The sequence below is a fragment of the Pteropus medius genome, unplaced genomic scaffold (genome assembly GCF_902729225.1).
Source record: "Pteropus medius unplaced genomic scaffold, Ma_sr-lr_union100, whole genome shotgun sequence".
Taxonomy (NCBI): Eukaryota; Metazoa; Chordata; class Mammalia; order Chiroptera; family Pteropodidae; genus Pteropus; species Pteropus medius.
Genome location: NW_024342467.1, coordinates 8,367,368 through 8,389,436, shown reverse-complemented (window position 1 = coordinate 8,389,436; position 22,069 = coordinate 8,367,368). Strand labels below are relative to the sequence as shown.

The following is a 22,069-nucleotide window of genomic DNA, read 5'->3' as shown; positions in this document are numbered from 1 at the left end:
GTATTTGTTATGTATCCAATGACAGACACCTATTTTAAGTTCATAAGATAAAGATTTTCCATTGTTTTCATCCAGTAAAGTTTCATGCAAGGGACTGAATGAAGGGTCTATTTCCAGGAGACTGTTTTTGCCATTGAAAACTGTCTTCTTCAGGCATTTGCCGAATGATGCATTAGCAGGAGCTACAAGGATCACATTGTTTCACACCAAATAGCCTCTACACTTTGATTCATATATCACACATGTTCTGTTTCTTACATTTCTGTTTTCACACCCACTACCTAAGTGCAAAGGGATTTGAAGACAAGTACCACAGTTTTCTAACTTTCAGCTGCTTTGGTTGTATTGATGGAGGAAGTTATGGAACATGTAGAAAATAGAATCAAGATTAAGGAGATCATATTTCTGCTTTATGCCCTGTGATACAGTGAAGTTCACTGAGTAACAATTACTCAAAACATCTATTTTAGATCATTTAGCTTCACGGAAAATCCCTGAAATTGGCAAATGCCATTTTTAAGAAGATTATTTATTGTAGAGAAGAGAGAACCAAAGGTGTGACTTCATAGAACTTGACAATAGTTGTAACAATAGTTGTTAAATGAAAAAAAAAATAAATAAAGTATAACTCTTCTTATATTTTAAAAAATTTAAAACAAGGAAGTTAGTTAAAATAACTGCAGGAATGTTTGTTTCTCACAGAAATTGAGATATAATGAGGATGGTTACATACTTTTCTTAATGGTGTTTAAAAATACATGTGCATTCTACTAATGAGTCTTGAAATTTTCAGTAGTCATACTGCTTGGTGATTCCAGGATTCTTAAAAATGAATTAAACAGATAACCGTTGGGAGTCCTCTCTGATATTATTAATTCACATTTTATAAATTAACTTAAATAAGATCCTGATCCACCAATGAATAGTTAACAGATGTTCAACTCCATGACTAAGGTTGTACTCTCAAAACAGTAGTTAATTTTACAATGGAAAGGACTCTAGTGACCGTATAACTAAATGTTTTTGTTCTACAGAGGCTGGAAGTGAGGCTAGAAAATAGTACAGACTTTTTCAATACCACAGAGTGATAACATCCACTTCTATATGGCACTGGAATCTTGATTTCCAAGTCAGTGCTTACACCACTATATCTCATTTGCCACTTTATCCGAAACTATACAAATTTATTATGCTGACATACTGCTATTCCTCAGATCTACCTGTAAGGCAATCTTCCTAGCCTCCAGAGTGCCTAGAGAGAGACTTATGTACCTGTTCTCCCACAACTGCACAAGATTTTTGCGTAATTTCTTAATGATCACCATGGAACACAGAGTAAAACAAGAAAAAGCAGTACTATGTCAACATAAAATGAAAACGAGGAAAATCAAAAAGAAAGGCAAGGAATGGCTGGGCCTCAAATTCAATCAAGTTTATGAAGGAAGAAGTGACTGTTGTTGACCAGACAGCGCCATGCCTCAAACATAGGAAGCAGTTAATAAATAGTTTTAAATAAATTAAGAGAGGGATACAGTGTGACTGGTATCCGTAAAGGATAAATGTAGATTTTTGTCCACCTCTTTTTATCTTTCTATCCTAATGCACGATTCCTCCTCAGCAACAGTTTACAACCCACTGAACACCTACCTACCATACCACTCTGCTGGAAAAAATTCTTTTTTCATTTTCCTCCTTAGCAGAAATACTCATGGAACAGAGCTTGGTGCTATGACCAACATCATAGTGTTGTGAGGATTAAACGAGTTAGAAATGCATAAAGCATTTAGAACAGCTCCTGACGCAAAGTAGGAGCTTGGTGTCGGCTATTTTCTATTTCTCAATTTTATTAGAAGACTATATAGAACCTGTTGGAAGCAGTGTCTAGTAGACCCTAAGATAAGCTATACAATAAAAAAAAATCTTGAAAACATTATTTACAACAATGTAGAAAAAAATTTCCATATATATTTTTATTACATATATAAGTATGTACACACATACAAATTTGGCCAACTGAAGTAGATGAATAATAAAATACTAAATTTGATATCATTTAGTACACAAAGCCACTTAGCATATCTAACCATATAATGACATAAAACAAAACGAAAACAAAAATTCTAATTTTCCCAAAGACTTAATTAGAATATAAATTTGGTCTTCAAAAATCATTGGCAATAGACATTAGAGATTTTCATGTTTAGGACATACTACCTTTCAAGAAATATAAATTCTACACAGAAACTCTTCAATTTGTCAAAGAATAAAGTGAAAACTCCATGGTTATGATTCATGAAATCATTAAAGTATTTTCTAGACTTGGCAGATGCACTCTACAAGTAATCACTGACCAAGCCACTTGGAAGGGAAGGAAGACCACTATTCTTAAAAAGTAAAAGGCCCTATTGCAAAGGGAGGCCCACCGAGAGCTCTAAAAGATGGGGAGACTACTGATGCCAGCAGGCTATGCCTAGAAGGCAACCCCAACAGTATGGACCTGCCTAAAATCAATCTGATTCACAAGGGCTACGCTGCTGGCATTTCCCTTAGGTCCCCTGTAGTAATAAAACAAAATTTGGAAATAGACTTGTAATGCTGTTGAGAAAAACAGAGCACAGTATAGTATATCTTGCATATCACATGTCTTCAGAGGGAATTAATATACCGATATCACATTTTCTCTTGTGAATAGCGACTGGAGAGTCTAAGTATCCTTAAAGTCATTTAACGCAACCTTTTTGGCACCAGGGACCAATGCTCCTATGAGAATCTAATGCCTGATGATCTGAGGTGGAGCTGAGGCAGTGATGCTAGCGCTGGGGAGCGGCTGCAAAAACAGATGAAGCCTTGCTCACTCACCCTCCGTTCACCTCCTGCTGTGCAGCCCAGTTCCTAACAGGCCACTGACCAGTACCAGTCCATGGCCCAGGGGTTGGGGACCCCTGATGTAGCCTCTTTAGAGTTATTTATTTTAATTAAAGACTTACTAGCTTCTGAGTAATTTGTACTAATTCATATATAGCTCTCCATGTTTATGTTTAACAAAAGAGGCACAGAGGTATAAACAAATTTCACTTCTGTTACTTAAAAACCTAAAATCAATTTGGTTAAAGCTATAAATTTACTTTATATTGGGGCTCTATTTAAAATTAGTATTTGATGTAGAATTATAAAGACATATTTAATATAAAAGATAATTCTTTGTTATGGTTTTTCCACATTTCACGTCATCATCAATTTTCCTTTGTGCCTAAAATATTTTTATTTATTTGAAAAAAAAAAATGGTCCAGTTGTCATTAGAAAAACAGTAGTCTAACCTAAAACAATGTAGAGATCGCCTATATTAGAGACTGTGTGATTCATTGGGTCCAAGTTATTTCCAACAAACATACCAGCTGAATACCTGCTATTATCAAGGTCCTTTATCAAGGAGCTCCGAATTGGTTTTTAAAAGGTATGTCCTCAAACCATCTCACACGTAATACAGCAACAGCAATCTACGACATAATAAACACAACAAATCTTGCTAAATCCTACCTTTAAATCAAATACATTTGGCACACATATTCTTGTCAATGAATATTTAGTTCTGAGAAATATAATCTACAGAATTCAGACACCTGATAATATATGTCAATAGGGGGACTTGTGTAAGCTCAGAGGACTTAATAGCAGTACCTTCAAAACCACCTTAATATAATCACTGGAATCAATATCTTTTTACTTTAAAAGCATGTATGAAATTTTTAAAAAATCAGACAGTGGAAGATATAATGGTCATGTGCAACGTGTGTTCTAATGTCCCTCAGTTGTGCGTGAAAGCCAATCCTAAAAAGAAAAAGCTGACAAAGTGAAAAGAACTGATAGACTCAAGAACATATGAGGCCTTAATTCTTCCCCTCTGTATATCCAGGATCTTATATAGTTCCCTATTCTATGTAGGTTTTTTTTATTTTAAAAGAAAAAAATGTATATTTTACTATGTACTCTCAATATCCAAGCGCAGAATTATGATGTTACTATGTGATTTAATTAACTTGCCCTTGATTTGATGGTATCTGGAATAAATTACACAATACTAAGATTTTATATTTGCTTTTGACTTTTTCTACTGCACTTTTTAATAGTAGGAAAATAAAATTTTTGTTTCCTCATTGATGTGGTTAGGAGTTAGCTACGGCTACACAGACCTCACATTCCCTCACAGCAGCAGGCGGATGGAGCTGAGGTACCAGCTGTACCTCAGAAAGAATGCATGCTTTCCAAATCCAAGATTTCCAAAATCTTGCTTAAAAATATATAATCCCCAATAGGACACATTTATCCTTTTCTCTACCTGCTTGCTTGGTCCCTGTTAAGTATTAGTCTATGACCTGGACAGAGAGAAAATTCAATATTTTAAATAAAATAATCTAGATTCTGGCAGAGACATAAGAAACTGGGGGGAGGACTGTCAATCTAAAGGCAAAAGAGTAACATTTAATCATCGATGAACTCCTGAAGCCACCCCCATTTTATACGTACTCATCTTCTCTTTTCTACCATTATTCTATTATAATTTTAATTTTTTAAGCAAAGCACATAATTGGCTCCAACCATAGCCCAGTAGCCACCTCTCTTTTATGAAATCTTTTTACCCTATTTTGATATTTTTTTCTCTATCCTACCTTCTAGTGTTATGGTGTTTTCATCCTTTACCTACTTCTTCTTTACCAACTTTCATTTATCTTTAAAATGATGATAGACAAAGAAATAGTACGGAAAGAATATGAAAAGTGATGCTGATACAATCATCACGTCTACTGCAATTTTGAATGTGCTGTAATGGTTTCCTTTTAGACATCTCACACACAAAGAAATTCTGAGTAAATACATGGGAGTATCCAAGAGAGAAAATGAACCCCAAAATATGACATAGGGCAATCCATGCTAAACTTTATGCTAAAGCAAATAGTTATGTTTTCAACCTTTTAAAAACAATATAGATTCACCACATTTGGACGGAATAGCATATCTAAATTTAAAATGTAAAGTGAAAATAAAATAAACTGGGAGGATCAACACATGTTAGGAAAAGTATAAAATGCAGCTTGAACTAATAAGGGTTTGGATTTATTTAGTTATGCCAAATTGAAATACATTTACAAAGCGAACTCTGAGACTATGGTTTAGGAGCACTGAATGTTTCAACAGATCTCACACTTTAATCACTTTAAATCATGCTCTTGTGGCTAATGCTCTCTTACACACAGACAGAAAACACTGATGTTAGGAATAGTGGATATATATTTAAATTTTAAATCAAATTTTAAATTGTAAAAAAGTAGTTTTTCTATAAAATTTTTTCTGCAATTTCTATAATTTTGTTGTCGTTGTTGATCTCTCTACATCATAAAAAATTCAATGCATTTTGTTTGTACAATCTGTTGCTAGCTTAAGGCATAAAAGCACCTGATTATCAGATCAACAGTACAGCCTGAGGTCACCAAAATCTTGTTTAAAAAGCATATATTATCTTAAGAGTGATCGAATTCGCTTTTATGCACATCACAACCTGTGACACGCTCACCTTTCTGGTGGCATGTATATGTTTAGAGTGGAAAGTCCTCTGCAACAGGTCATTTCCTGTAACAATCACTTATATTTTGGTTTAGTCAGAGCACTAACATTTGTTTCACAGACCTTTTCTTTTACCAGCTCCACTTCAAGCTGAATGTGTTTCTTTCAGAAAATGCTAAATTTCCTCAGAGACCGGTGGTTACATACAGGATTGTTCCTGCAGACAGAATGATGTGTGGTGTGATTCTTCCATACCACGTCACGGCGCTGCACAAGCAGCCAGCACTCATTGTTGTCCCCAGAAAACCACAATGACTAGAAGCACTGCCTTTGTGGCTGTGCCAGAATGAGTTCCTGTTATCAGTTCAGGCCTCAGATATTCATTCATGAGCCATGAATCTAAGCTTCGCTGTAATGTGATGACTACAAGAAGAAAAGAAGTGTCTCTAAATGAATGTCACCCTGAGCTTATACACAAACATTTCTCTGGTCATCAGAGCTTGGTATCCACACTGGGATAACTTCTCATACCTCTAATATTTCACAAGCATTCACTGAAAGGTTGATAAATTTAAAAGATGCCATCTCCTTCTCTTAGTCTTTTGCCAGCCTCCCCAAAATTGCCATGCTATATTATATAATACTTCCTTAGCCAGATTCCAGGAATTCTATAGGCTGTAATTTAATCCTAGGAAAACCAAAGGATATTAAATGATCTAAACTGTCTTAGCCAGAAATCTCTGATTTGGCTGCCCTTTGAAGTTTGTATCTGAAACTTTTTGATGTCTTAATATTGTTTTAGAAATTAGGGGGAGAGTTGACTTTGTAAATCATTTTAGGATTGCAAAAATGACATTATGATGATGAATGGCACAAGGCTTTAAAAAAGTTTCTCTGAATATTAAATTAATCACCAACCAAGGCTGTCTAACATTAGCTCCTGATAACTTAGAGATCCTGTGGCATTCCAGATGCTCTGTGAAACAGAAATATTCTGTCTTTATTATGAGCACCTTTCCACATCTGCAATTCTGTTATACAATAAAGTCTTGTTCTTTTGTTGCAAGATTGCCCTGGATCATTTTTTTATTATTAATTTAAACCATGTGGGTAAAGGGTAATCCAGTAAGCCATAGGATTTCAGATCAGAGCTTTCATACAATCACATGTAACATCAAACATCTGGATATTTAGATGAATAGAGATGGGGGAAAATTAACAAGAACTAAAGCATAGTCTGAATGGATTTTAATTCTACGTAATTTTGTCCATTTTGAATATAACATTTTAACATAACTTCTTTACAAAATAACCAGCTTATACCTGAAATAAAAATTCATAACTCAACTGCATCACTCAAAAACACATGTATACTGACCAAATAGCTTTCAGTAAAAAAGACCTTAAAGCTACTACCATAAATTTCTTGAGTAACCTAGTATCACTTTTATTATACCTAAAAGCAAGTTTAATTATCCCCTTAAAGAGGACATGATCTACAAGTTTTCTTGAAGCACTAAGTCATATAACTGTCTCAGAAACATTTTGCCTGTAAGGTCCATTACCCAATTAAACACAACAATTAATAGTTGCCTTCCTCTATTTTTGTCAATCCCTGCACTTTTCCTAACCCCACTTCAGTGAAAGTTTTGAGAAAAAAAGAAATCATGATGGTATGTAATTGAAAAAATATATATGTTGGCTTGTTTAAAATTTTAACATTTTTCCAAGGTACCTGAAACTTGAAGATAATAACATAAGGGACATGTTTAAGTATCTTGCTAATAAATAATTCTCTCTTGAGTTTTAGAAATTCGTTAAAGCAGAAAAGTACACAGAAACCGAAGAAGCAAAACTAGTCATTTTCACTAAATATGCTACATTAATATCATTAATATTAAAATGATATTGATAATAGTAAAAAAAAAAGAAAGAAAGAAAGAAAAATCCCATTCATACCAAAAAGGAAGGCAACAATAGGTCCATCTAAAAAAACATTAAAGTTGACCCCCAAAATCACATAGTTTCTACTGCAGTCCAAATCAATTTATTTCCAATGCATGATGCAGATACCAAAGCAGCTATTCTTGAAGGTTTGCCTGAATGGATGTTATTTGCATTCTGTAATCCAGATGCTGTGTATTTTACTGCAGATGCCAGGTGTGGACATTCAAAAGTAAAAACCTAAAGATCAAAGAAACAAAGGTTGATCCTGTTGAAATATTCAGCCACAAGTCATTCATATGACTAGAGACTTTTTGTTTCATGAGGTGTTTACATCCTTTGTTGTTAAAGCTATTTATTACCTTTGAAAACAGTTCGCCTTCCTTTTTGGAATACTATAGAGTGTGATACAGTCTTAATGTGTGTTAAGGGAACATCCATGTTTGCAATGGAAATCAGCACCACTATTACTGCAAAAATAAATTCAATCTTTTGAGTTAAAAAGTAAAAAGAGCTCAATGTTTTATTTAACAAAGAAGTAGACCAGGACCATAAATAATATATGATATAAGTTAGGTAGATATAGAAACAAAAACATGAAAGTAAATGGGAAGAATGAAAAGTTATAAAACTCAACTAGTTCCAAGTTAGTTGGACAAGGGAGGGTTGAAACCTCAGGTCATAATTTCCATAGCTGTATTCTCTTTTTCTTCTGAACAGGCCTCAAAGGAGTTGACCCTCTGATTTTGACCCTTTATTCATTAATTCAACAAATATTTACTTTTATTCACCAAGCGATGTCCGCATCAGTGAAAACAAAGCGGTCTCTTCCTTCAAGGAGTTTACAATCTACTGGAAGACAAATACACTAAATTTTTTTAGGAGAATGGAACAGGTGTGTTAGATTAAGCAAAACTCAGGTTAACCACAGAAATATTAAGGAAGGAGATACCTAACTGTTGATATCTGAGTGGACTCCCAGAGAGATTTCTACTCTGAGACCAGAAAAAACAAACATTAGGCATTAGTCAGAGAACCCAAGTGAGTGATCTTAGCAGAAGGAAAAAATGTGTGACTTTCAAGAGGTGACAAAGTACAGCAAGTTTATGTAAGCACACGCAGAAAACAAGGACTCCAACACAAGCAATGGGGACAGTTAACACATAAGACGTTAAAAAACAAAACAAAACAGAAAAAACAACTCTAGATCATGAAGAATTTTATATCTCTTCTCATCTCCACTACCCCAGGAAGGGAATGTCATCTCAGCTCAATCTACACTGTTCATTAATCAGTTCAACCTTAGGCAAGAAATTTTTTAAGTATCATCTAAGGCCTGCGGGGAACTGCAGAGTCCTCCACTGCCTGGTCCAGACTGCAAGGCATACATTCCTCCAAAACATAGAGTTAATCTATTTAAAATGAAAGAAAGATACGGGGAACACTTTACGCTGGCATCCAAATATTTACTAATTACTCAAGAAAATATATATATATTTTAATGTTTAGGAGAATTGCAAATAGCAATGAGGAAGGACTGGAATTCCATCAGACTCTTCACTTGAAAATGAAGAAACTATGGACTTAATCTCTTTCTAAACAATCTCTTGCTCTAGCCTTTTATTTCTATGGTTATTATTTATATGGTGATAATATTAATATTAATAATAATAAACTTTGTTTAGCATCTACTATCTCCCAGGCATTCTCCTGAATTTCCCATGAATTCCCCTATTTGTCCTTCACAATTAAGACTTATAAACTGGTGAAAGTCATTATCTTCATTTTACAGATTAAGATACTGAGGGTCAGGGATCTAGGTAGATCACACATTAGTCTTAAGTACAGACTCAAGACTAAAAGATAAAGCATTCGAAAGTATACAAATAGGCGATGGATATTTTTCAAATATTCTGATAATATACACACAGTCCCAAATAGAGAAATGAATAAAGAGTCATCTCACAAAACAAAACTTCCCAAATCTATACAGTCCCACAGAAAAATGCTGAATTCCTGAGAGAGATACTTTTTAACACTATACAAAATGAATAATTTTCAAGCTCATCAAATTTATCTGCAATTGCAAACACATTTGTCTTCTTTTCTTTCTGGTCTTTGCACAATAGATCACTGTAACATAAATTTCAAATTCAGTCCAATGCTTAAACATTCAGAAACTACTCATTGTCTCCTGCCTCTTGTCCTAGTTACCATAGATAAAAATTAAGTATTTTAGTAAAAAAAAAGAGCACAATTACCATAATATCCCACTAGCCTGAGCAACAATTTGGAGATCAGATATTCCTGTTATCTAATGCTGCATATTAATCACACCCAAAACTTAATGGTTTAAAACAATTATTTTATATTGTTCTGTGGGTTGACAGAGCTCAGCTGAAGTTTGGGGTCTCTCATTCAACTACAGTCAGAGTGACTCAGGCTAGGATCATCTAAAGGCTTCTTCACCCCAGTTCTGATGCATATGCTGGCATGGTTGGAACTGCTAGGGCTAAATACACATCCATCTGGCTCTCTCCATGTGGCTAGCCTAGGCTTCTTTGTAGCATGGTTCTAGCATACTCAGTTTTCTTCCATGGAAACTGGCTGCCCTCAGAATGAGCATTCCAAGGTTATAATTGGAAACTGGCTTTTTCTTAAAAGCTAGGCTTGGAAACAGATACAAGGTCACACTGTCATATTCTATTGATCAAAGAAGTCACAGAGCTCACTTAGATTCCAGAGGTGGGCAGAAGATCCTACCTCTCATGAGAGAAAGGTCAAACAACCTGTGACCACCTTTAATATATATTCCAAGTTCCTGGCTAGAAATAAAGCCTTAATCGCAAATCTTATTTTTTCATTTACCAAATTTCTAAAAGAAGTAAAAAAGTAGTGAAATTTAATATGCTTAATCATTATTCACAGAAAGGAAGTAACTTATATTCTATTAGAATTTTAAGTTTTAATTAGCCTAAAACTAGTATATAATGTGAACTAGTGGTCCAAATGTACTCATTTATGTTAGCCACTAGTCTGAAAATTTGATGGATAGTGTTATTTATGAATAACTTCAACTTAGCCCAGATAAACTGGTAAAGATGCCAACATTCAAGATTATAGGGAAGAAAATGGCAATTCTTTCATAGTGCTTAAAGTTATTTTTGAAAGTAAGAGCTTATGATAAACTGCATAGCAAATAGTATGCTCTTTTAAATGACTTTATAATGATAGCAACAATTTTCACACACTTCCATGGGAGAATTTTTCTTTCCAGAAGTATTTTTTAATGGCTATTTAAACAATACTTGATATTCACACAGATTAGACCACACCATAATAGCCTGATTCACTTCATTAGTAAGTCTGTGGGAAAATCAGTGGTCCCTTAATTTGGGATTAAAAAGTTTCTTCCTAGGGCCTTTAATTTAAATTCCCAAGGAGAAACATAGGATATGAGTCTTTAAAGTTACATATATTAATGAATGCTATCTCAAATGCAGCATTAACAACACTGTTTTGTGCTGAATAAAATTTATGACGCAGTCTACAGGGAAATTGTACAAGGATTGTTTGTGATGACAAGAACTAGATCTCTGAGTCTACCATTGAGAAAGAAAACAACGCCTGTATATGCAAACTATACACTACAGCATGATAACAGGGAAATTACTGAATAGACATAAAAAGTAACAGATCTTGAAAACAATGCTAAATAGAAAAAAAAAACGAGAAACAAAATTAGTTCTATTTATGAAACTAAAAATCTACACAATACATATAGTTTTACAAGGACAAACACAAACAGAAAAATATACCCTCAAACATACCCTAAGGTGCTCAAAAAGGTGAGGGTATAAGAGGGAAATTGCCACTAAAGTGGGATTAACTTTTTTCAAATAAACAAACAGAGCAGCTTGGTATAAACCAATGACAATGATTTGCCATAAACTGGGTATTTATGTGTGACCCGGTCCTCTTCACCAAATAAAATAAATTATGATCCAATTATCATCATCAATTATAAGTTTATAAATGACTAGATTTTACAGATTTCATTCTAGAGACTGATAAATACAACTAGCTATTGATTGACTGTCATATCGGGCAAATAAAACTATTAGAACATCATTTTATATAAAAATCAGTCATATTAAAATAATAATATTTAATAGGGAATCAAAAAGTCCTTCTAGCGTTCCATGATTTAGTCATACCTTTCCAGTTCAAGTTAATTTAACTTGGGCTCTTTAAAGCATATTTTAAATGTTGGCCTATGTCCAACCACTTCAAGAGACTGATCAAAAAGACATATTGACTCAGAGAAGACTCTGAGAAGATGGTGCAGTAGAAAGCACGCATCTGTCTCCCCATCTAGACAAACAACTGCACTAGCAGAATCTATCTGATATAACTATTTTGGAACTCTGAAGTCTGTTGAAGGCTTTCAGCTTCTAGGAGACAATATAGAAGATAAGTTGTAGCTAATATAATCAATTTCAGCTCTTAGGGAGGTAGCAGATACCAATCCTTGAGTTCCAGCAGGCAGCCATGTAGGCTTTCCAGGAACAGCTTGCACAGTTTGTAGGAGCCACAGTGAGTAAAAAGGACTCTGTCCTCCAAATATCGGGGATCCGTGCTCTCATCGCTGATTGCTGCTTCTAGTCAGAGAGATGCAGACAAAAAGGTGGGTGGCCATATTTGTTGTATCTCCCCTTATTGTTGCAAGCCCCTGCCCTACAAAACTTTTAGAAGAAAACAGGAAAAGCTTCATGGCATTGGATTTGGCAGTGATTTCTTGGATATGACACTAAAGACACAGGCAACAAAAGAAAAAACAGACAAATTAAAGTTCATGAAAATTAAAAATCTATGTACAGCAAATGATACTGTTAGCAGATTAGAAAGTAAATCCACTGAATGGGATTAAGTATTTGCAAATCATGTATCTGATTATTGCTTAATATTCAGAATTTATAGAGAACTCTTAAAACTCAACAAGCCTGATTCAAAAATAGGCAAAGGACTTGAATAAACACTTCTCTAAAGAAGATATACAAATGGTCAATGAACATATAAAAAGATGCTCAATTCACTAATCATTAGACAAATACAAATCAAAACTACAATGAGAAAGCACCTCACACACCTTAGGATGACTGCTATCAAAGAACGGAATATAACAAGTGTCGACAAAGATGTAGAAAAACTGGAACCCTTGTCTGCTGTTGCAGGAGATGGTAAATAGTATAGCTGCTGTGGAAAACAGTATGGTGGTTCCTCAAAAAGTGTAAGATCCAGCAATTCCACTTCTGAGTATGTACCCAAAAGAACTGAAAGCAAGGTCTTGAGAATATATTTACACATCCATGTTCATAGCTTAAACATGAAAGCAACCCAAGTATACATCAATAAATGGATAAAATGTAATATATACATACGATGGAATATCATTCAGTCTTAAACAGGATGAAAATTCTGACACATGCTACAAAGTGGGAAACTTGAGATAATTACGTTAAGTGAAATAATCCAGTCACAAAAGAAAAATACTGTATGATTCCACTTACGTGAAGTACTTAGAGTAGTCAAAATCAAAGAGACACAAAGCAGAATGGTGGCTGCCATGAACTGGAGGGAGGAGTGAATGGAAAGTTACTATTTAATGGGTATAGATGAAAAAAGTTCTGGAGATGGATGGTGGTGACTGTTGCACAACAATATAATTGCATTTAACACCACTTAAAAATGGTTAAGATGGTAAATGTTATGTGTATTTCACCACAATAAACAAACGGGAATAAAAGGGAGTAAGGCATGTAACAATCACAGATCTATTACAATTTAGAACTAAACACACTAAACACTCATCTCCAATTCTTTGATGAAAGCCAGACCAGTTGCCTAAGAGCAATTTACCATGATTACCCGCTCTGCCTTCCTGCCTGTGTTTAGAGCTGAAGAACTTTCTTTGTCTGCTTCACATCTGCAGAAGCTTGAAGACCCAGAGGCCTCTTTTCATTATAAAATGATTCTGTTCCTTAAATTCAAGTTAGTATAATTTCTTTAAAAGCCTGGTGGGTTTCTTGCTTATCAAATTATAATCCATAACACACTGCATATGAATGAGCTAAAAGCTGAATCACCAAAAAAGGAAAAACTTATGTATAGCATAGTTAGACAGGTATGAGAATTTATGTTAAAACTGAAACTTTACAATCGATACCAATGTTTTCATACATTTTTCTAACATGGGTCTATAGGCAGAAGATTTTAATTGTTTTCGACAGCATTATGTAAACTGGCTATAAATCTATAAGAAATTTTGAAGAACGCTGTGTTGACAATCTTAGAATTAATTTTCAATTTTGCAATACCCTTTTGAATTCAATATCAATAATACTGTGTTATCACAAGAGTTAGTGAATTAACTTAGGTACAAATTTGAAACTGATATGTTTTTGCTTAAAGTTTACATCAATTCCTCTAAAAAAGATCAATCAGCTTTATCAATGTGAATGTGAGTGTTAAAGAAAATGATCTGAGGTTCTTAATTAAGTTTTTGGAAAACTTTTACGTGTATTTGGACAATTTGGGCATATAAATCTTTTTAACAGTAAACTTTATGAAATTTAAATAAGATCAAGTGTATCCAATGAAAATTTAGTGTCCAAATTGAGATATTTTGTAAATACAAAATATACATTAGACTTCGAATACTAATATTAAAAGAATGTAAAATACCTCATTAATAATTTTATATTGATTAGATGTTGAGATAACATTTTGATATATCACATTCAATACATTATTAATATTAATTTTACCTGTTTATTTATTTGTTCGTTTGTTTTTAGGTGAGGCAACCCTTGGTTGACCTCATAGATTGCAAGGGCCTTGTCAGCTTACAATCCCTTATTTTTTTTAAGCCTACAGCACCTGGTCTTCCTAGGTGGTCTCCCATCCAAGTACTAACTATGCCCGACCCTGCTGAGCTTCCGAGATCAGACGGGGTTGAGCTTGTTCAGGGTGGCATGGCCGTAGACTACCTGTTTATTTTTATATGTGTCTATGCGTCAGTGACCAACTTATTGCCTCTGAGTTCCACATTCACTCTTCAGTACCTGCTATGAGACCAGATTAGATTCTCAAAGCATAATCCACATGCTTTCAAGCTTTGTTAGTTAAGGGTGTTAGAGGAATACTGCAGGATAAAAGTCTCCTTTTCTTAATTCTGGCCGCTGAGCTTTTGGTGTTTATCCTGCTCTGTCTGTGCAGTCAACAGCAGTACGGCTGTCTGAAGAATCTGATGGTGCTCTGCCCTCACCAGATACCCAGAGTGAGTATATGGTCCCTTAGCAACCTCGCAGCCCCACCACAGGCCCAGGGGTCACCTTCACCTTCCGTAGCCCTTAGAGACTACATGTGCCAGGTCTCACACCCAAAGAAGTGCCCCAGCTCTTTCTGAGCACCTCCCCTGCTCGATCACACTCCCAAGGTTTGTTTCTTGCTGCTCAGTGACTATGACCATCTCTAGCCCAGGCAATCCAGAAAACTTCTCGGTTCTCCAGAGGGCTAAAACCACAGAGTGTCTGAATCTCAGCCTTGGGATAGGGTTACTTTCTTGGGTTACCCTGCTATGAGTTCTCTCTCGGCTCTAGGGTACCTTTTAGAGCTCTCTTTAGAGCTCCTAGTTACTATACTTTCTTAGTTTCAAAATTCTTTATATTAAACTTCCCCTGTTTAAATGACTATGTGACTCTATCTCCTAATTAAACAAACTGTTACAGGGTAAAGGTACAAAATTGTTTTAATTACATATGTTGTTTACATTATACATTTTTTAGTTAGTGTTGTTCTAGAGCATAGAACTAAAGAAGGCAGGGTGAGAACAAGTGGTAGAAACTCTTGAAAACAATGACTAAAATATTTTAATGATATTTAAATAAAATTAAGAATTGGAAATATTTTAGGCTTCAAGAGAAAGATGAAGTGCTTAAATTGGAACTTCAAAATGATACTGAAATATGACTCTCTCTAGTAAAATTTAAAGATTTTGTTGGAGGAAGTCTTACCTGAGAGGTTATTTATCCCACTGAAAGGCAGTTCAAGTCCCACACCTCGACTGAAAAGAAGAATAAAGAGGAAGATATCACCAAAAAAGAAAGGGGAAGAAAGAGGAAGATATCACCAAAAAGAAAAAAAAAATAGGAATAAAACTGGCAAACTAGGTTTTATACAAAATAGATGTTTGGAAAAGGCCAAAGTGATGTTAAAAATGACACCAATTTGTACAAATAAGCCATGGTCAAAATATGAATATCTGAAAATAAAAACGTATTAGTTTACTTCTTAGAAACTACTAATGCAAGTCTCAAGTAGCAAAAATGAGCATAAATTAAACTATAAAATTAAACCATATTTAACCTTATAATGTGAATTTAAGTAAACAACAATATTCAGACATAAACAAACTATTTAGAAATTTATTATAATTCTTAGAAAAAGGACTAATTATTATAGCCTATCGAGCACTTTCCACCGAATTGTTAAAAGTTTGACAGAATCTCGCTATTGACTGCTAAGAAGATAATATCTAATACTGTCTATATGAGCAACATTATAAAAATATAGATTTCATATTTGATGGAAAACATCTACTACTACTTCTCGGTCAAAAAAGTCCTAATTAATTGTGTTTTATGTGGTCTAAAAATGCAATTATTTGGATATTTTTCAACATAATAACTGAATAATCTTTCTTACATGAGGTAGATTAAAGACCGTCATATTAATGAAAAACAATACTGACTGAATGGCACAGGAAGGCAATTTTATAGTAATGTAAATTCCAAAGCATTCCAACTATAATTTCAGTCATGCAAGGACCAGAATATTAGGCCATCAAAAAAAATAATCCATGCGAAAACTGCTGATTCCACGTTTTCTGGACTGAATATAGCCCTAAAAATATGTTTAAGAAAGTTTGTTTAGTATTATATAACTATGTGGGTTATGTGGTTTTCATATTTTTTAGTCTATTTACTAAAACCATTGGTCCTACATTTAATTGCTTACCACATAGAGAGGCTTTCCAAGCTTCCAAAATAATAGAATCACATTAAATCTCATCAAAGTTTAGGATGACAATTGTGTTAGGTTACATACTGATGATAAAAGGAATCAAAAGACATTTTTACAGTATGTTCAGTCTGTGTGATCCACTAAAAAGCTAATTTAAAGTTATGAAGTCCTTTTCCAAAATTACCAAAATCAATGAAAATAATTATAAATTGGATTCCACACACTCTACCTGGATTGTTATATACGTCAGGGTACATAGCAATCTCACTCAATTGCCAGTGGCACAAAACTGGGAGACTGAATTCAAGAAATGCATAATTAAACCATGAACCAGAATTCGAAGCTGATAACAACTTTTAAGGTTTTGGGAATTCCCAGACCTATACCTCAAGAACCCAGATCTATTTTCAAGCACTAGAAGCCGCATTCTTCAAATCCCTTGGTTTGTGATTCTCATTCTTGGCTGTGCACCACATTCTACTAAGTAACTGCACCTCTCAGCAACTCAGGAAAGCTAGAAAAGTAGCTCAAGGGAAGCTTTGCCTATTAGAGACATATGCTCTCTCTCTCTTTCCTCCCACTTCCCCGGCCAAAGCAGCTTTATTTAAATATGCAATTGACACATAACAAGCTGCAGTTATTTAAATGCAATGTGAGAAATTCCGACAGATATACATCTGTAAAACTATAACTACAATCAAAATAATGAGTGTATCTATCACCACCAGGTTTCCTCAAGTCCTTTTGTAATTCCTCCCGCCCAACCACATACTCTCATTCACTCGCAACCACTGATTTGCTTCTGGTTATTACAGATTAGTTCGCATTTCCTAGAACTTTATGTAAATGGAATCCCTTTTGCTCTGTCTTCTTCAACTAGGCATAATTATTAAGATTTATCCATGTTGTAGTGTGTACCAATAGTTCGTTCCTTTTTAATACTGAGTACTATTCCATTGTTTAGATACACCTCTACTTATTTATCCATTCATCGGTTTATGGACTTTTAAATTGTTTCCAGTTTGGGGAAAGTAAAGTTGCTATGAACATTCATGTATAACATGTATGCTTTCATTTCTCTTGGGTAAATACCTAAGAGTGATTGGCTGCATCAATGTTAAGAGTATGTTTAACTTTCTTAAAAGTTACTGAATTGCTTTTCAAAGTAGTCACACCATTTTACATTCCAGTTTATACTAGCAGAGTATAAACATTCCAGTTTCTCCACATACTCATCAAAAAGACCAGTATGGTTGGTCTTTTTAATTTATCCATTCTGATAGCATGCAATAGTATCTTATTGTGGTTTTAGTGTGTATTTCCCTATTGACTAATGGGACTGAGCTTCTTTTCATGTGTTTACTGTCACGAATATATTTTCTTTGATAAAGTGTTTGTCCAAAACTTTGCACAGCTTTTTATTGAGTGGTTTGTTTTATTACAATCAAGTTTCAAAAGTATTTTTTAATACATTCTAAATACACTTTCTATGTGATTAGATATGCAACTTGCAAATAGTTTCACTCAGTCTATGACTTGTCTTCTTTCTCTTAACAGTGTCTTCTGATGATCAAGATTTAATTTTGATAATGTTCAGTTTATCAATTTGCTATTTTTATGGATCATGTTTTTTAAGTCATACCTCAGAAATCTTTGCATAACTCAAGATCACAAAGATGTTCTCTTATTTTTTATAGAAGTCTTATAGTTTTAGGTTTTATATTCAAGCCTAAGATTCATTTTGAGGAACATCTGATTTTGTCTCAATATACATAAAATTAAATTTACTGACATGGTTTCAACCGAAGAAATGCATGGCAATTCGTTAGGTGCCCAAAGTTACAATCACAGGTTGTGTGACACAGAAGGATTTTGAGGATTGTTTGAAAATCCTACCACACAAGTTGTTTTTCAAATATTTTGTCCATTTTTTTCTTTGTTCCACATTGGAGGGTAAATTTAGTCCCTATTGCTCCACCTTGCCCCAAAGTGGAAATCTGCTATTATTTATTTTGTTTTTAAAGGAGCAGTAAGTACACAATCTCTGTATTTTTTTCCTACCTGGAGAACTGGGGGTGAAAAAAAACAGAAGGATGTGGTACCACAGGTATGGAGCATGCCCCCCGTCAGAAGGCCCAGAGAGTAACTATGGCCTATCCCAGGAATTCAAGGAGCCCAAGTATGGCTAGAACAGAGAGAAAAGGTGAGAGATGAGCCTAGAAAGGTTGAGAGAGGTCAGATTACTGAAGACCTTGTAAATCATGGATTTCTAATTCCATTTTAAGAATGACTGAAATCACTGAGAAGCTGTAAGCAGAATAGTTGTGACTAGATTTGTAATTTTAAAAGAATCACTTTTAGCTGCAGAGTAAAAAATGCATTACAATAGGGTAAGATATTAAGAGAACAGTTAGGAAATGTGAAACATTTGGGGCAGATGCATGACATAATGTAAATCAGAGGTGTAGGATGAGAGGTTTAGGGTGTACCATGACCAAAGGCAAATAATCAGGAATAAGGAAGCATATTTCTGTAATGATTAAGAGAGAGTATGCCAGGTTTAATGGTGAGTTAGAAGATGGAGTTTGGAAGGTCTTTAATGGTACTCAAAGGATTTCATGTTATATGAATAACAACACTGAATATTGAACGAATTGAAAGTTTTGTGTAGCGGAATGTCAGAGAAGTTCTTTAGGTTGAAAATAATATGGTCCATGGATTTAAAGAAATAAAGATGAGTTTCTAGGACAATTGAAGATAATTGAAAATATTGAATCAAAGTGATACAAAATTGTGGTAATTTGTGAAAATAGGGATTGAAATTAGAACAGAAACCTCTATCTAGTTTTAAAGTTTCACAATTTATTCAGTCACTCATTAAAACAACCTCAGTTCTCCATTCTGCCTTTTTTGTAGATGATTGTTATAAACCTATTGTTTAGCCCTCAAAATGTTTCACAGGCTAATAGCTCAAAACAAATATTCTAGTTGTGTTATTGTTGACTCTAAATATAGCTTATCTATCTTCTTGTTGGAAGTGTTGACTGAATAAATTTTATAGGAATCTTATTAAACCACATACCATGAGGTCAGAAAGAAAGCAAAGTCAAAATAAGATTCCGCAATTCAAGCAACACGGTTTTTCTAATCCATAAATTTCAACTGTAACTGCATTTAGAATCACTTGGAGAATTCGGTTTAAATGTTGATTTAATTTTTCTGTAATATTAATCCACTATCAATAGTTTTCAATTCACAGGTAATTCTAACATGCAGCCAGGATTCAGAACCACTGTTAGACTTAATCCATGAACCAAAATCTTTCACACACATAAAAATATCCCAAACAGAGAAACCTCTGTCTACCAGATATTCTGATACCAAAATCTAGGATGGGTCCAAAAATCAGCCTGTTAGCTAGAAGATCATTCTGAAATAGGTGAAATAGATCAAATGAGAATCACTGTCCTAAGTTCAAAACCAAGCTTCGTGTTTTTCCAATCTCTGTTTATTAAGGCCTATCTAAAGTACACACCCCCAATTACAGAGGAAAAAGAAACCCAGACAGACAGAAAGTGAAATCAGAGAGCAAGTGGATATGTGAGGGTCCCAGCACTCTCATAACTTCCAATAAGAAAAGAAGGAAATACCCAGGTAAGCAGAAGCTCCACTAGGACTGCAATCCAATAAAAGTCCTAGAATCTACACCAGAACGTCTCCTCCTTGGGAATGAAACAAGAGGAGGGCTATGGAGAGGCCTTGTGTCCTTCCTAAAGGCCAGTGTTTTCTTCGAAATTACTGTTACTACAAAAAGTCTCAGATGACTTTTTCACGACTGTAGTAACACACTCTGAACTTTAATTCTTTATAACTTTAAATAAACTAAGATCCTAAAGATGGCATATTTTAGGATGTAAATGTAAAACTTCATCCCACAATGATTCCTACATTCTTCAAAGTCAACCTCCTCTTCTTAGAGGATCCTGAAATGGAACATTCCAAGCCAACATTTTACTGAGTTAATATAACTAATCTTCTGTTTGACTCAAGTATTAACCATAGCCATATCCTATGGGAAAAAGAATTTCTTCCTCTGGTATTTATGCTGAAAAGTAAAACCGATCATTTAAATGCAAGAAAATACCCTATCTGGACTGAGACATACTAAGAGAAATACTTGGTCTGGAACAGATGCATATCATGGATTAGGAGAAGGGAGACAGGTAAGCAGTAAAGAGCACACGCACTGGGCCTAATACATAGACCACGCACTGGCTACCTGCGGAGGTGTGCTCCCCACAGTCCACTGAGATGTTAGTCCCTGTCCATCTCCTTCCAGAAGGTGCTGACACCGACGACGACCACCACCACCACCAGCAGCAGCGAGGCTGGCCTGCTCCTCCCGCTGCACTGTCCCTGGAAGTGGCTCTCGGCCCACGGGGGCGGTGCTTGGCCTAGGCGCACGACGTAGACCTCTGCCTAGTGTGGTCAAGGCCCTCGCTATGGCGCCAGCATCTGCGTCCCCAGGCACTCCAATGACAGCAGTGCCTGATCCCTTGAGCAAGAAGGAGACGTCTGAGGGAGGGGAGCTGGCGGAAAAAACACCCGCCACGTCGGTCGGCCACGCGGGTCAGCGAGTCCCTGACCACCCTGTCTACCTCAGATCCCCCTCCCTGTCGCCCACTGCACAGTGGACTCGGCTGAAGACACGGAGGACTTACGGTCCCTCGCCGCGACCTACCTGATGACCTCCTCGAGTTCCCCACACCCCTGCTACCTACCCAGGCCAGCATCTGCATGGTAGACACGGAGATGCCGCCCCGCCACCCGCCCGGGCAGGCCCAGCTAACAAGGCCTCTGCCGTACCCATAAGTCCCTGGTCCATCTCAGTCCCGCACTACAGCCCCCAAAGCCACGCCTATGACCTCCGCCCAAAACGTGGGCTGGCCTGTGGGGAGCCCGCCAGTGGGCCACTCGGCGCCCCAGAGCGAGCCTAGGGACAAAGGAAGTCGGGCGCCTCTGTCCTCAATCCCCAAGATGGGCATTAGAGGCCCATCCAGGTCAGCTGGCAGCCGGCCTGAAGGGTCAATGGCCCGCGCTGCACCCCAACTCCCTACACCTGGCCTACCTGCCCGGCGGGAGCAGTAGCCGGTGGACTAGGAGCTCTTCCCGTGGGTGTGCGTTCTGCTCAGTCATCAGCGATCCAGACCAGAGCACAGAAGAGAGCATGCGCGGGCCTACCTACCCCTGCTACAGGCCTGCAAATAGCCCTGGGGCCGCGACCTCCAGGTGTCCCTTTTTAATTTTAATATTATAGTACTAGTCATGGAGAGCCCACAGCCTCGAAGTAAGAGAGATTATTATGAGATCTAAGAGTCAATGAATAAAAGTATATTAAGAGGAGAGCAAAATAGGGAAGGAGAAAAGGTACAGTATGGAATCCTGAAAAAGTAATGCCTCGGAGGCCCACTCCATTATAAT

The 22,069-nt window shown here is 35.9% G+C and overlaps 1 long non-coding RNA gene and 1 pseudogene across 1 annotated transcript in view; both read right to left on the bottom strand.

The window, feature by feature from the left end:
* Window positions 1–5,091: 5,091 nt before the first annotated feature.
* The window catches only part of LOC120602319 (uncharacterized), a 58,209-nt gene continuing 41,231 nt past the window's right edge, over window positions 5,092–22,069 (bottom strand). Inside the window, exons 7-8 of the long non-coding RNA XR_005652690.1 lie at window positions 15,580–15,629; window positions 5,092–7,744 (exon numbers count right to left, since the gene is read on the bottom strand). This is a non-coding gene — a long non-coding RNA (uncharacterized LOC120602319). The remainder of the gene's footprint in view (window positions 7,745–15,579; window positions 15,630–22,069) is intronic.
* LOC120602571 (uncharacterized) lies at window positions 14,432–14,550 on the bottom strand (annotated as a pseudogene).